This window comes from Delphinapterus leucas, chromosome 5, assembly GCF_059928025.1.
Source record: "Delphinapterus leucas isolate spDelLeu-1000000601 "Yukka" chromosome 5, BTC_Dleu_Yukka2, whole genome shotgun sequence".
Classification (NCBI taxonomy): domain Eukaryota; kingdom Metazoa; phylum Chordata; class Mammalia; order Artiodactyla; family Monodontidae; genus Delphinapterus; species Delphinapterus leucas.
Window position 1 is genome coordinate 110,526,934 of NC_143133.1, and position 12,661 is coordinate 110,539,594.

General features: G+C 38.4%; 1 protein-coding gene across 1 annotated transcript in view; it reads right to left on the reverse strand.

Annotated features, from left to right (window-relative positions):
* Positions 1-12,661, reverse strand: part of EDNRA (endothelin receptor type A) — a 61,513-nt gene that overhangs the window by 16,724 nt on the left and 32,128 nt on the right. The gene's annotated exons all lie outside the window — the stretch shown is intronic.

The following is a 12,661-nucleotide window of genomic DNA, read 5'->3' on the forward strand; positions in this document are numbered from 1 at the left end:
AATAGGAAAGAATGGTTCATACAGAAGCATAAGATATAAATATAACTGAACAATCATGCCAATCAAAGCACTAACTGGGGGACTTCCCTGGTGGCGCAGTGGTTAAGAATATGCCTGCCAATCCAGGGGATACCGGTTCGAGCCCTGGTCCGGGAGGATCCCACATGCCGCGGAGCGACTGAGCCCGTGCACCACAACTACTGAGCCTGCGCTCTAGAGCCTGCGAGTCACAACTACTGAAGCCCGTGTGCCACAATTACTGAAGTCCATGCACCTAGAGCCCATGCTCTGCAACAGGAGAAGCCACCACAATGAGAAGCCCGCGCACCGCAAAGAAGAGTAGCCCCCGCTCACCGCAACTAGAGAAAGCTCGCGTGTAGCAACGAAGACCCAACGCAGCCAAAAATAAATAAATAAATACATTAAAAAAAAAAAAAAAGCACTAACTGGCATTAAGAAATTGTGTTTGCCTTATATTTTACCTGAATATTTTATGATAATAATCACATTTACATGTTAAGTCTAAAGAAACTTTGGTTTCAGAAACTATGCTCTTTGACATGAGATGATGGTCTGGTGCTGCTTTCAGACTTACTATTAAGAAGGGACCTGTGGTACAATATTTTTGTGACTTCATTCTTGAAATTTTTGCTGCTGTTGTAATGGAAAGGAAACATTTTCTTTTAATAGCTTTCATTAGACAGTGCCAGAAAAAGACTGCAAAACAGACCAAGGCGTTGAGACAGGTGCACATGGGTTTGCAGGCCAGGCAGCTTAATGGGAAAGATTAGTTAGCAGCGCCAAGGCAAGATACAAGCTACCCATAGCCACCAAAATGAGCCCCTATCATTTATAGTTAGTGTTCTGTCTCAGTACAACTAAAACGTACACCTGTGAAAACACAGCTCCTAGGAATTATGCTACCTGTTCTTCACTGTAGATTAGAAACTATAGTTTTGGTATGCACGATGATGCCACGTGGCATATATACAGCACACTTTGCTGGAGAAGTGTTTTGCAAAAGATTTTTAGGATAAATAAGATTGGTGTACAATAAGAATCTCTGAAAAAGTCCAGATTAGTTCAGAATGGAATAAAATACAGCTATGCAAACAGACCATGAAAATCCTTTTACGATGTAGCCAACACTGCATTTGAAAATTTATGGTTATTGCCAGTGGGATGAAGACTGCTATATATTCTGCTTTCTATTTCTGTTTACTTTTCTTTGCTGCCTTATTAGACTGGCAGCCTGATGTCCAGTAAAAGCTAAAAGGAACGGAGACAGAATGTCTATATCCCAAGGCTGTCAATGAGTTATATCTGTTTCTTCTCCCCTCCTCTTATCAGGAAAGGTGATGTAAATAAAACACTTTATCTCTTAAGAGAGAAAGCCAGATTTCTTAGGCAGGATTGGAGATAGAAGGTGGTTTAGTAAGAAAATGTGATCTACACGTTCTAATGATAAATATATTCACAGACCAGCTTCATTTTATAATGTGCCCATGAGTTCCCAGAATATGACCTATCTATAATCCATTGTGAATTCAACATTTAAAAATAAATAGAAGTAATTTTTAGTGCCTAGTTGAGCAAATGATTCATAATCAGTCTGCTCCTTCATTAACCCACATGACTGAGAATTAGAATATTTCCCATTTGTAATCACACTGATCTTAATAACATCTCCATGAGATGAGAAAACAACCATAAGAGCGGTTGTGATGCTGGAGGTGCAGAAAGGTGTGGAAAATAAGAAATACTGGATGCTCCCAAAATGATTTCTATTTGGGTGATAATGACACAACAGCTCATACACAATATGTTCTCCTTACTAGGTGTGATTATGAACAGCCTGCCAACAAAAACTATTCCGGAAATAATCCCTCCTCTTTAAAATGCTTTCTTCACTTGGCTTTGACCACATTCTGCTAGTTTTCCTCCCGCTGATGGGATTGGCCACTCCATCTCATCTCCTTGGCTGGATCATGCCCATGCCTCAAATTCTTAGTGTTGGATTTCTCCTTGGTCCTCGCACCTCTTTTCTTTTCTATCTACACCCTCTCTCTTTGTGATCTCATCTAGTCTCACGGCTTTAGTATCATTTAAACTCTATATGCTGATAATTAATTCTCAAATTTATAACTCTAGCCTAGAGCCTCACCTCTAACTCTAGACTTGTATATCCACCTGCCTACTTGAGGTTTCCACTTGGATATCTAATAGGCACTGAAACTCACCCAAACCAGACTCCTGGTCTTCTTCCTTGCCCCCTTCCTTGCCTTCTCTCTAGTCGTTACCATCTCAGGCCCAGAACTTTGAAGTTAGCCTTCCCTCCTCTTTTTCTCTTCCACCACACGTCCAATTCTTTAGCAAACCTTGCAACCTCTTCCTTCAAAACGTATCCAGATGCAACCACTTCTCACCATCTCGCCAGTTACCACCTGCCTGGATTATTGTAATAGCTTCCTAACTGGTCTCCCTGTGTCCACTTCGCCCTCCTGCAGTTTGCCCTGAACACAGCAACTGGGGTGAGCCTGTTAAAATGTAAGCCAATCATGTCACCCCTCTGCTCAGATCCCCCAGTGGGTTCCCACCCCAGTGGGAATGCCTACAGGTGTCCTCAGAGCTGCCTCCTCACTTCCTTCAGATCTTTACGCAATGGTGTCTTTTCACAGAGGCCTTCCCTGAATACCCTATTTAAAACTGCCAGATTCCCCTCCAGATGTACCCTGTCCCACTCAGCCTGATTATTTTTCTCCATAGCACTTACTACTATGGGACCAATCAAATATGTTACTTATTTATTTTGTTTATGGTCTATGTCCACCTCTCCCTTTTGAATATAAGCTCCATAGGGCAGACATCTTGCATGTTGGTCACAAGACCTACAACGATAGGTGCTGAATAAATATCTGTTGAATTAAGAATCTTTCTTTGTTCATTTCCTTACCATGCATTTGTCTTTATTGGCCAAAGCCAATATACATTCCAAAGAGTTTCTTATTTTTCAAGCCAGCCCTGAATCTGGCAACAGATAAAGAGCTAATACTTTCAGAATCCTAGAACACAATAATTTAAAACCAAGCAGGACATCTGGGCTGAAATTTCTCCCTTTGTGTTCTCGTTGGGAACCTGAGGAGGGGTGTGTCACCAAGTCCTCTGCCTGGTCTCCAGTGAATGTGGGGCGCCTGGGCCAGGGCTCTGGTCTGCCAAGTCCCAGGGGAGTCTTTTCCCATGACACCACCGTGAACTCTGTCATGTGACATGCCAAAATACAAGAATAAATTACATGTTTTGTTTATGTAAAGATGTTTGTTACTGTATGTGTCTATAAATAGATTTTTACATGTTTTCAAGGCTAGAGGCATTAAATGCATGTCTTTCAATCTTTAAGGTACGATCTGGGAAACTCATTAAACTGAAAATAAATATTATTGAATGTACTTTAAAACAGTGTAAAAGAAAACTTCCATTCAAAAGATCACTTCAGCAAAATCTATTTTCATTTCTTCTTATTCTTTGCCCATTTCTATTCTCATAAGTGTAGTTTGAATATAATTATAATCTTGTCAGTTACAATTTTGTTTTTGGCTTTATTTGCTTTTCATGTTTCTACATAGGCATGGCATTTATTAATTTCAAAGCTACCCAGTATAACAAGATATTGATACAATTTACCTTAATCTTCCTCCTATGATCACATCATTTCTAGTGTTTCAAGGTTGTGAATAACATGCCTATAAATATGTTTGCACGTACAGATTTTTTTTTCTTTTTGAATTATTTTCCTGGGTTAATTATCTTGAGTGAGATTACTAAATCAAGGGAATGAAAAAGTAGCTTAAGTACCTTTAAAAAATGTTTCTCCTAAGTGCCTGTCAATGCTTGCCTTCATTAAAATTTATTTTTCTTCAGTTTTGCCACTTCCATAAGGTAAAGTGGCACTTATATCCTTATGTCTGCATATCTTTTTATTTTATTTTATTTTGCGGTACGCGGGCCTCTCACTGTTGCGGCCTCTCCTGCTGCGGAGCACAGGCTCCGGACGGGCAGGCTCAGCGGCCATGGCTCATGGGCCCAGCCGCTCCGCGGCATGTGGGATCTTCCCAGACCGGGACACGAACCCGTGTCCCCTGCATCGGCAGGCGGACTCTCAACCACTGCGCCACCAGGGAAGCCCTGCACATCTTTAATTGAGAAAACGTGACCCTTTGTAATGTTTGTTTATGATTTGTGTCTCCTATGTGTTAGGCAGACCAATTGCCATACAGAGGTTTGGGAGCAAAATGCCAGCAGGAAGAACTTTAAAGAGAAGCCAGGTGAAGTGGATTAAAAGATAGCTGCAGGAAGGAAACCATAAACAAGACGAAAAGACAACCCTCAGAATGGGAGAAACTATGTGCAGACGAAGCGACTGACAAGGATTAATCTCCAAGATGCACAAGCAGCTCATGCAGCTCAGTACCAAAAAAACAAACTACCCAGTCCAAAAGTGGGCAGAAGACCTACATAGACATTTCTCCAAAGAAGGCATACAGATTGCCAACAAACACAGGAAAGGATGCTCAACATCGCTAATCATTAGAGAAATGCAAATCAAAACCACAATGAGGTATCACCTCACACCGGTCAGAATGGCCATCATCAGAAAATCTACAAACAATAAATGCTGGAGAGGGTGTGGAGAAAAGGGAACCCTCTTGCACTGTTGGTAGGAATGTAAATTGATACAGCCACTGTGGAGAACAGTATGGAGGTTCCTTAAAAAACTAAATAGAATTACCATATGGCCCAGCAAGCCCACTACTGGGCATATACCCTGAGAAAACCATAATTCAAAAAGACACATGCACCCCAGTGTTCATTGCAGCACTATTTACAATAGCCAGGACATGGACGCAACCTAAGTGTCCACCGACAGATGAATGGATAAAGAAGATGTGGCACATATATACAGTGGAATATTACTCAGCCATAAAAGGAAATGAAATTGAGTTATTTGTAGTGAGGTGGATGGACCTAGAGACTGTCATACAGAGTGAAGTAAGTCAGAAAGAGAAAAACAAATACCGTATGCTAGCACATATATATGGAATCTAAAAAAAAGAAAAAGGTTCTGAAGAACCTAGGGGCAGGACAGGAATAAAGACGCAGATGTAGAGAATGGACTTGAGGACACAGGGAGGGGGAAGGGTAAGCTGGGACGAAGTGAGAGAGTGGCATGGACATATATACACTACCAAATGTAAAATAGATAGCTAGTGGGAAGAAGCCGCAGAGCACAGGGAGATCAGCTCGGTGCTATGTGTCCACCTAGGGGTGTGGGTTAGGGAGGGTGGGAGGGAGACGCAAGAGGGAGGGGATGTGGGAACATATGTATACGTAGAGCTGAGTCACCTTGTTATGCAGCAGCAACTAACACAACGTTATAAAGCAATTATACTTCAATAAAGATGTTAAAAAAATAAAAGATAGCTGCAGAGAATGAAATAATGCCATTTGCAGCAACATGGATGGACCTAGAGATTACTAAGTGAAGTAAGTCAGAGAAAGACAAATATCATATGATATCATTTATATGTGGAATCTAAAAAAAAGATACAAATGAATTTATTTACAAAACAGAGACAGACTTACAGACATAGAAAACATATTTATGGTTACCAAAGGGGAAAGGGGGGGAGGGGATAATTTAGGAGTTTGGAATTAGCAGATACAAACTAGTAGATATAAAATAGATAAACAGCAAGGTCCTACTGTATAGCACGGGGAACTATATTCAATATCTTGTAATAACCTATAATGGAAAAGAATCTGAAAAAGAATATATATTTATATATGTATAACTGAATCACCTTGCTCTACACCAGAAACTAACACAACATTATAAATCAACTATACTTCAACAACAAAAAAAGAAAAATTAATAATAATAAAAAAGAAAGATAGCTGCAGATATTTGGACATTTCTTCAGTTGGGTCCTTCATCTGGGCTGGCCTGCGGCTCCTTTGACCAGCTGGGCACAGCTGGAACGATGCTTTGTCAGTTTCATGCCTGGCCTCTGAATGGAGCAGCAGGTTCCACCCTGGAGCCCTGAGCCCGCTGGAGGGGTGTTGGACAGCCCTGGACTTCATGGAGAGGGAGATGGGCTCCGCTGAGCTCAGATGTCCAGCTGTTCTTGCCAAGGGGCCAGTCTTGTGAGTCTTGGACCCATGAAGCAAGCTCAGTGCCCAGCTGAAATCCACCGTGAGACCACAGTCGAAGTAACAAGGAGCGGAAGAACCGCCCAAATCCCTGACCCACAACATGGTCAGATAATAAGTAAATGGTGGTTGTTCTAAACCACTAAGTTTGGGGGTAGTTTGTTATCAAAGAAAAATGAGGTAGCAAGATTAACCAGTCACCTGATCTTGACAATAGAAATAAGATAAAAGAACGAATAACTATGTGCGACAGGGAAGAGACCCCCAAATGAGATCCCAAGTTGCCCTACACCCAGCGTGAGAGGAAAATCATAGCACCAGGAGAATAAGGAGAAACCAAGCCCGAGTCTAAGTAAAAATGAAGTTTTTTAGAAAATCACTTCCATGCTTTCTTGAGTTAGGATAAACCTTTGAGAATATCATAGAGACCACTAAGCAATTACTTGAAATGAGGGATGAAGACCTGGCTTTGAGTTTGAGGCAAATCAAAGTGCATTAGTAATGGATCCTTACCACTTTCCCAGGTATCTAATTACACATCATCTGGAGTAGTTGTTAAAAGAGTTATATCTGTTTTACAGCCTCTTTCCCTAGGCAACTTTTAGGTACAATCTGGAGCTGTACCCAGACCTTTTTTACTGGTCTGACCCCCATCATTTTCTGCTTTAAGCATGACCGTTAACCTTACAAGGAATAGCACTGAATTCCTCTTCCCAATCCCTGCCGCTTCTTTTTTTCCCCCTGAAACAAACTCAGAGTAACCTGTAAAGCTTGTCACTTATGGCAGGTAAGAATACCTATTTGCACTATTGGTAATGGCTGGTTATTCTTGTTTTGTTGGGAAAAATTCATTCATTTTAGAAGTATACTGCTGTAGCATTAGACAAAACTATTTCACTGCTAAAGCTTGGATAGAGGTCAAAATTTGTTTCTAAATTTCCCCAGTCTTTTTCTGAAAGTCCTGTTTTATCTTATTCTTAAGTAACTAATGATGTGAAATAAAAATAAATAATAGATTTGAGGAAGAATTAGTGAAAAGCTTTAATAAGACAAGTCCATTGTTGAAATGAACAATGGGAAGTCATCCATTCTGGTACAAGGGATGCGCTTTCTCTGTCTTGTTTACCTTATTCAGATTAAAAGCCTGGAGTAAGGAAGCTAGACTTTTTCTTTGATCCTAAAATATTAGTATTCACTGAGCAATCAATGAAGTAATGGAGAAATTGTATAAAACTTGGATGAATAGTTACGTTCATTATTTTCCCTCAAAAACAACAACTCTGAAATGAGACATAATCATCATATTTAAAAAACAAAACCAAAAAAATCACGGGAACTCTTCCTGGGCCGTAATTTGATTCAGCTCATAGAATGAAAGCAGGGATTCCCAAATTGCAAATTGTTTCATAACAGGTTCCAATTTCCCTCTTTTTACTCCTTGCTTTGTTTTTGTTTTTTTAAATAAAGGCATTTTCTTATTTTTAGAAGAATATAATGCAACCGAATCAAGATTCAAAGCAAATTGTATCTTATCTTCAGAAATCAAGTGTGAATGATTCATTCTCTAGTGTGAAAGCTTTTGAAATAGAAATGTCAAAATAGATTCCCTACATACCGGTCCCAAAGTTGAGAGTCAGTACCAAATGAAATGTAAAAATAATAAAGAAAGGACCCAGGGAACAAAGGACGGTGAGTTGATTACCCAGAAAAAACCTCCTGGATTCAGGCAGACTTTTGCGAAAGTGGAATTTTAAAACGGTTCTTCTCGTTGATCTAAAACTGAGGTTAAGTCTTAATGAAATAAATGCTTGACATTCTTTTTTCTTTCTTTTTTCAAACCAAGAACATTTCATGTGCTACATAACTGACAGCTTGTGATTGAACACTGAGTTAATTTTTCTCCATGCATGAGGTAGGGGAGGACATGGTGTGGGTGAGGTATTCCTACACCAGAAACAGGAATCTATGACCTAATCCCTCCATTTCCCCATCCCATCATCTCCCACCACCCCCTTCTCCTTGCCTACACGTAGGGTTTATACTGGGGAGATTGAAGCTCAGGAAGATCATCCTCTGAGGTTCCCCCAAGGGAGAAAGAGGCAGCAGAACAAGGTGAGCTAGAGAAGGAATGGAGGGTGTTGATGATTTAGGTGGCTGGGGAATCCACCTGCCTGAACACTTCCCTGTGCACTTCTTTCTCCCTGGTTCCCAGGTCATTGTCTTCACAACCATGGAAACTCCTAAAGAACAGCAGCCAGGCCTGATTCTTCATGTCTGTACCTCATACTCTTCTTGCCAAGTCTCTCTGTTGAACTATATTATGAATTATGCTTCTCAATCTAGGGATAATTCATGATACAGTATATCACTGAGGAATAAGTGCCCTAAAGTATTTTTCAATCAAGAAAAAAATTTATTAAATAGATTCATACGAACTACAAAAGGGACCACTATACCATGGCACGTAACACTATTCAGAGCATACACTCTAATTTTTGTAACAAGAAAATATATTGCAGGGATGAAAAGTTGCCTATATTTCTTATCAAACCAAGCAAATTCTTTCCTCTCCTTGGCCTCTCTTTTCATCAATGCCTCTCTTCTCAGAGGATTATACCCAGCTGCCTTAAAAAAGGTTTTACTATTTATAGGAGCCAAGCATCTTCCTTGTCTTCCTTCTCCTGTTTTTCATTCTTGTTTGTCATGGGCTGTTCTTGTCTGGGTTTGGTTAGATGTTTCCTCGGAGGTGCAGTTTTCTTAGAACACTGAGTGGCCCTTTCCTAAAACTCGTTATCATCCTATTTTTACCTAAACTTTGGGACAAAGTTTAATTTTTTAAATAAAATGCTGTTTTCCCAAATTTGATGGTGCTTTTGTAAAGGCAAGAGTAGGCATGGAAGTAACTCTGAGCTGGGCATGTACCTGTATTTCTCCACACACACACACAGGCCTACATATGCTTGCGTTTTAGAGCTACCCAGTCATAAGAAATTAGTGTTAATTTAAAATAAAGGTCATAGGAATGAGCTGGGCAGATGAGAAAAATAAAATGTAGGGAATAGCATGAAGTAAATAAGGAAAATGGGTCACAGAAAATAAAATAAACTTTCATAAGTCTTTTTCTGCTTGCAGAAGAATGTTACATCTGTTACTCTATCCCTTGACATAACTACTACTAATATTTATCATATTCCTTTCAAGGAATTTTATATTCATATACTTATACATATAAATTGCATTTAACATCCCTATCCATTTCCCTAATACAAGGCTGCTTTCAACTTTTTCTTTAAATGATCTTGTAAAGCATGGGTTCACAACCCCTGGGCCACGGACGGGTACCAGCCCGTGGCCAGTTAGGAAGAGGGCTGCACAGCAGGAGGTGAGTGGCGGGTGAGCGAGAAAAGCTTCGTCTGTATTTACAGCCGCTCCCCATCGCTCGTATTACTGCCTGAGCTCCGCCACCTGTCAGGTCAGCGGTGGCATTAGATTCTCATAGGAGTGCAAACCCTGCTGTGAACTGTGCATGTGAGGGATCTAGGTTGCACACTCCTTATGAGGATCTAATGCCTGATGATCTGAGGTGGAGCTGAGGGGGTGATGCTAGCGCTGGGGAGCAGCTGCAAATACAGATTATCATTAGCAGAGAGGTTTGACTGCACAGAGACCATAATAAATCAATTGCTTGCAGACTCATATCAAAACCCTATCAGTGAGTGGCAAGTGAAAACAAGCCCAGGGCTTCCACTGATTCTGCATTATGGTGAGTTGTATAATTATTTCATTATATATTATAATGTAGTAATAATAGAAATAAAATGCACAATAAATGTAATGCACTTGAATCATCCCCAAACCATCCCCCCCCACCCCGCCTCAGTCCATGGAAAAATTGTCTTCCATGAAACCGGTCCCTGGTGCCAAAAAGGTTGGGGACTGCTGTTGTAAGGAACATCTTTGTACCTGACTTCTTTGTTCAAATTTTGGATCATTTCCATAGAACTGATCGTGAAAATTGTAATTACGGGGTCAGAAGGCAAAAACATTTGTAGGACTTTAGTTTCTGGAAGGGCTGTTCAATTCCCTACTACCACCAGATTTTGAGAAACATGCTTTTTAATGAGAATTTCTTTGATAATATGAACATGATTCATATGTTAGTCATTTTAATTTCTTCTTTGATGATTTTTATACTCATGCCCTTTTTATATGGAAGTAGTAAGATTTTAATTACTATTTGTATGGCTTCTTTAAATACCAAGAATATTAACATGTAGTTTTGCTGCAAATATTTTCCCTGGATTATTGCTTTATTTATTTGTTTTTTAATTTTATGAATGTTTGATATTCATGTTTTAAAATTTTATGTCCTGAAATGCATTTATAGTTTTATTCAGATTTTCTACCATCCACTTTAGGTTCAAAAAGTCTTCCTTTTCTAGAGATCAAAAAGATATTGGTTTATTTTCTTCTATTGCTCTATGGTTTGAGTTTTTGCATGCTTGTGCATAGTGGTTAAGAACACACACTACTTTTGATTATGGCTCCAAAACTTAGTAGCCAATTGGCCTTGATTAAGCCCTTTCGACCTTGGCTTCCTCATCTGTAAAATGGGGATAATTATAGCACCATCACAGGTGTTGTTATAAGGATTAAATAAAATAATTTCTGGAAAGTGTTTTTAACAGGGCCTGGTACATACTAATACTCAATAAATGGTAATAATTATAAATATTATTACTGATATATAGTACAAAATAAGGCTTTAACATGTTTTTTCCCCCACATGGTACATAGCACTGTTTATTGATGAATCTTTCCTTTCCCCATTAAAGTGATTTCAGCCTATAATATGTTCTTGTACACTCTGACACCTGCTTCTGTTTTTCCCATTGATTTGTCAATGTGTTTATGTGTGTGTACCACATTGTTTTAAAGCTGTAGCTTTATAACATTTAAGAATATCATATAGGAAGAATATGTGTATAGGAAACGTAATTCTTTTAAAAATTGTCATGATCATTTTCTTATTTCTTTTCCCCATATGGGTTTTAGAGTTATATTATAATTTAAAATTTTAATTGGATATTATAATGAAAATACCTAGCTACATCTCTAAATATACAACTTGATAAATACAGGTAGGAAAAAATTTTTCATGTATTAGTAATATAATAGATATAATTTAATGACTTTAATTTTTAGATAATACAATACTTTAGCTGCAAGACGAAATGATATTATTGGGGTGCTAGGAGTGGGAACAACAGAATGAGAATTCATTAGTGAATAAAGTCCAGATTATAAATGCTTGCTCAATTTTTTAGGACATGGTCACAAGTAGCATGATCTATTATTTGTCAAGTGAAAGTGATACAGTGGCCATCTATCGTATGTAAATATTTTTATGCAGCAGCCCTTGACATCTGATATGATGCAGAAGAAACCTATGTAGACCTCAGGTTTTCCTGGGAATCACTGTGAATCCTACTAATAGGTGATGAAATTATTTCTGATCTTTGTGTTTACCACTGCAGTGGTAGCATTTTTGTCAATAGCATTACTGCAATTTAAACTACTAATGGAATTTTTTTGTTTTAATTTCAGCAATAAATTTATTTTTAATAACACTACTAAACATTTTGTTTAGTGTTTCACAATTATTATAACCATAAATTTATAACAAGGATACCATTATAATTTTCTACTACCAATGGAATGAGTATTTTTATGTTTTAACAATAACACTTTTGGTCCTGAAAATTAATTGTTAATGATAAATAATGAATATCTGTAAACACTAAAATGTTCTTTAAGAAAGTGGGGCTTTTATTTCTATTATGATGGGACTTAGGTGCTCTGATAAAGTGATTGTCAGAGTGTGAAAGGAAAAATGAAAACCTCTTGTTTGTAGGTAAACCACCTAAATAAGACATTAAACAGCATTTGCAAAGGATTATTTTCAATATAAAAAAGCACCACAAAACGTGTTATAGAGTTCCTAACTTCATTTTTTATAATTCCTGCTATGAAAATTAGAAGGTATAGAAAATACCTTCTAGAAGTTCATGGAATTCAGAAGGACTTCTTTCTTGACGCCTTGACATCCATGTTTGAGAAGAATTCTGGAAAGACTCTGAGATACTTGATGGTTTTTTTCAGAGTTGGATCAAGGGGTGCTTCTGTTGTCCTCTTTTTAAAAATTAGGAAGCATTTCAGGTATTCAGAAAAGCATAGATTAGAACATAATTCTGAGTACTCGCCACTCAGTTCAACTAATCAAGCATTAGAAACACAATTGAACAGTATCTTCTTTTTCCTAATGAGAAATCTACCATTGAAAATACAGAATGTGGATGTCCTAGAATTTCCTTTTCCAACATTCATTCCATCTAACATGTTCCTTTTTCCTTCGTTGCCATAAGGATGTCAAATGGATATAGTTGGTGAAATG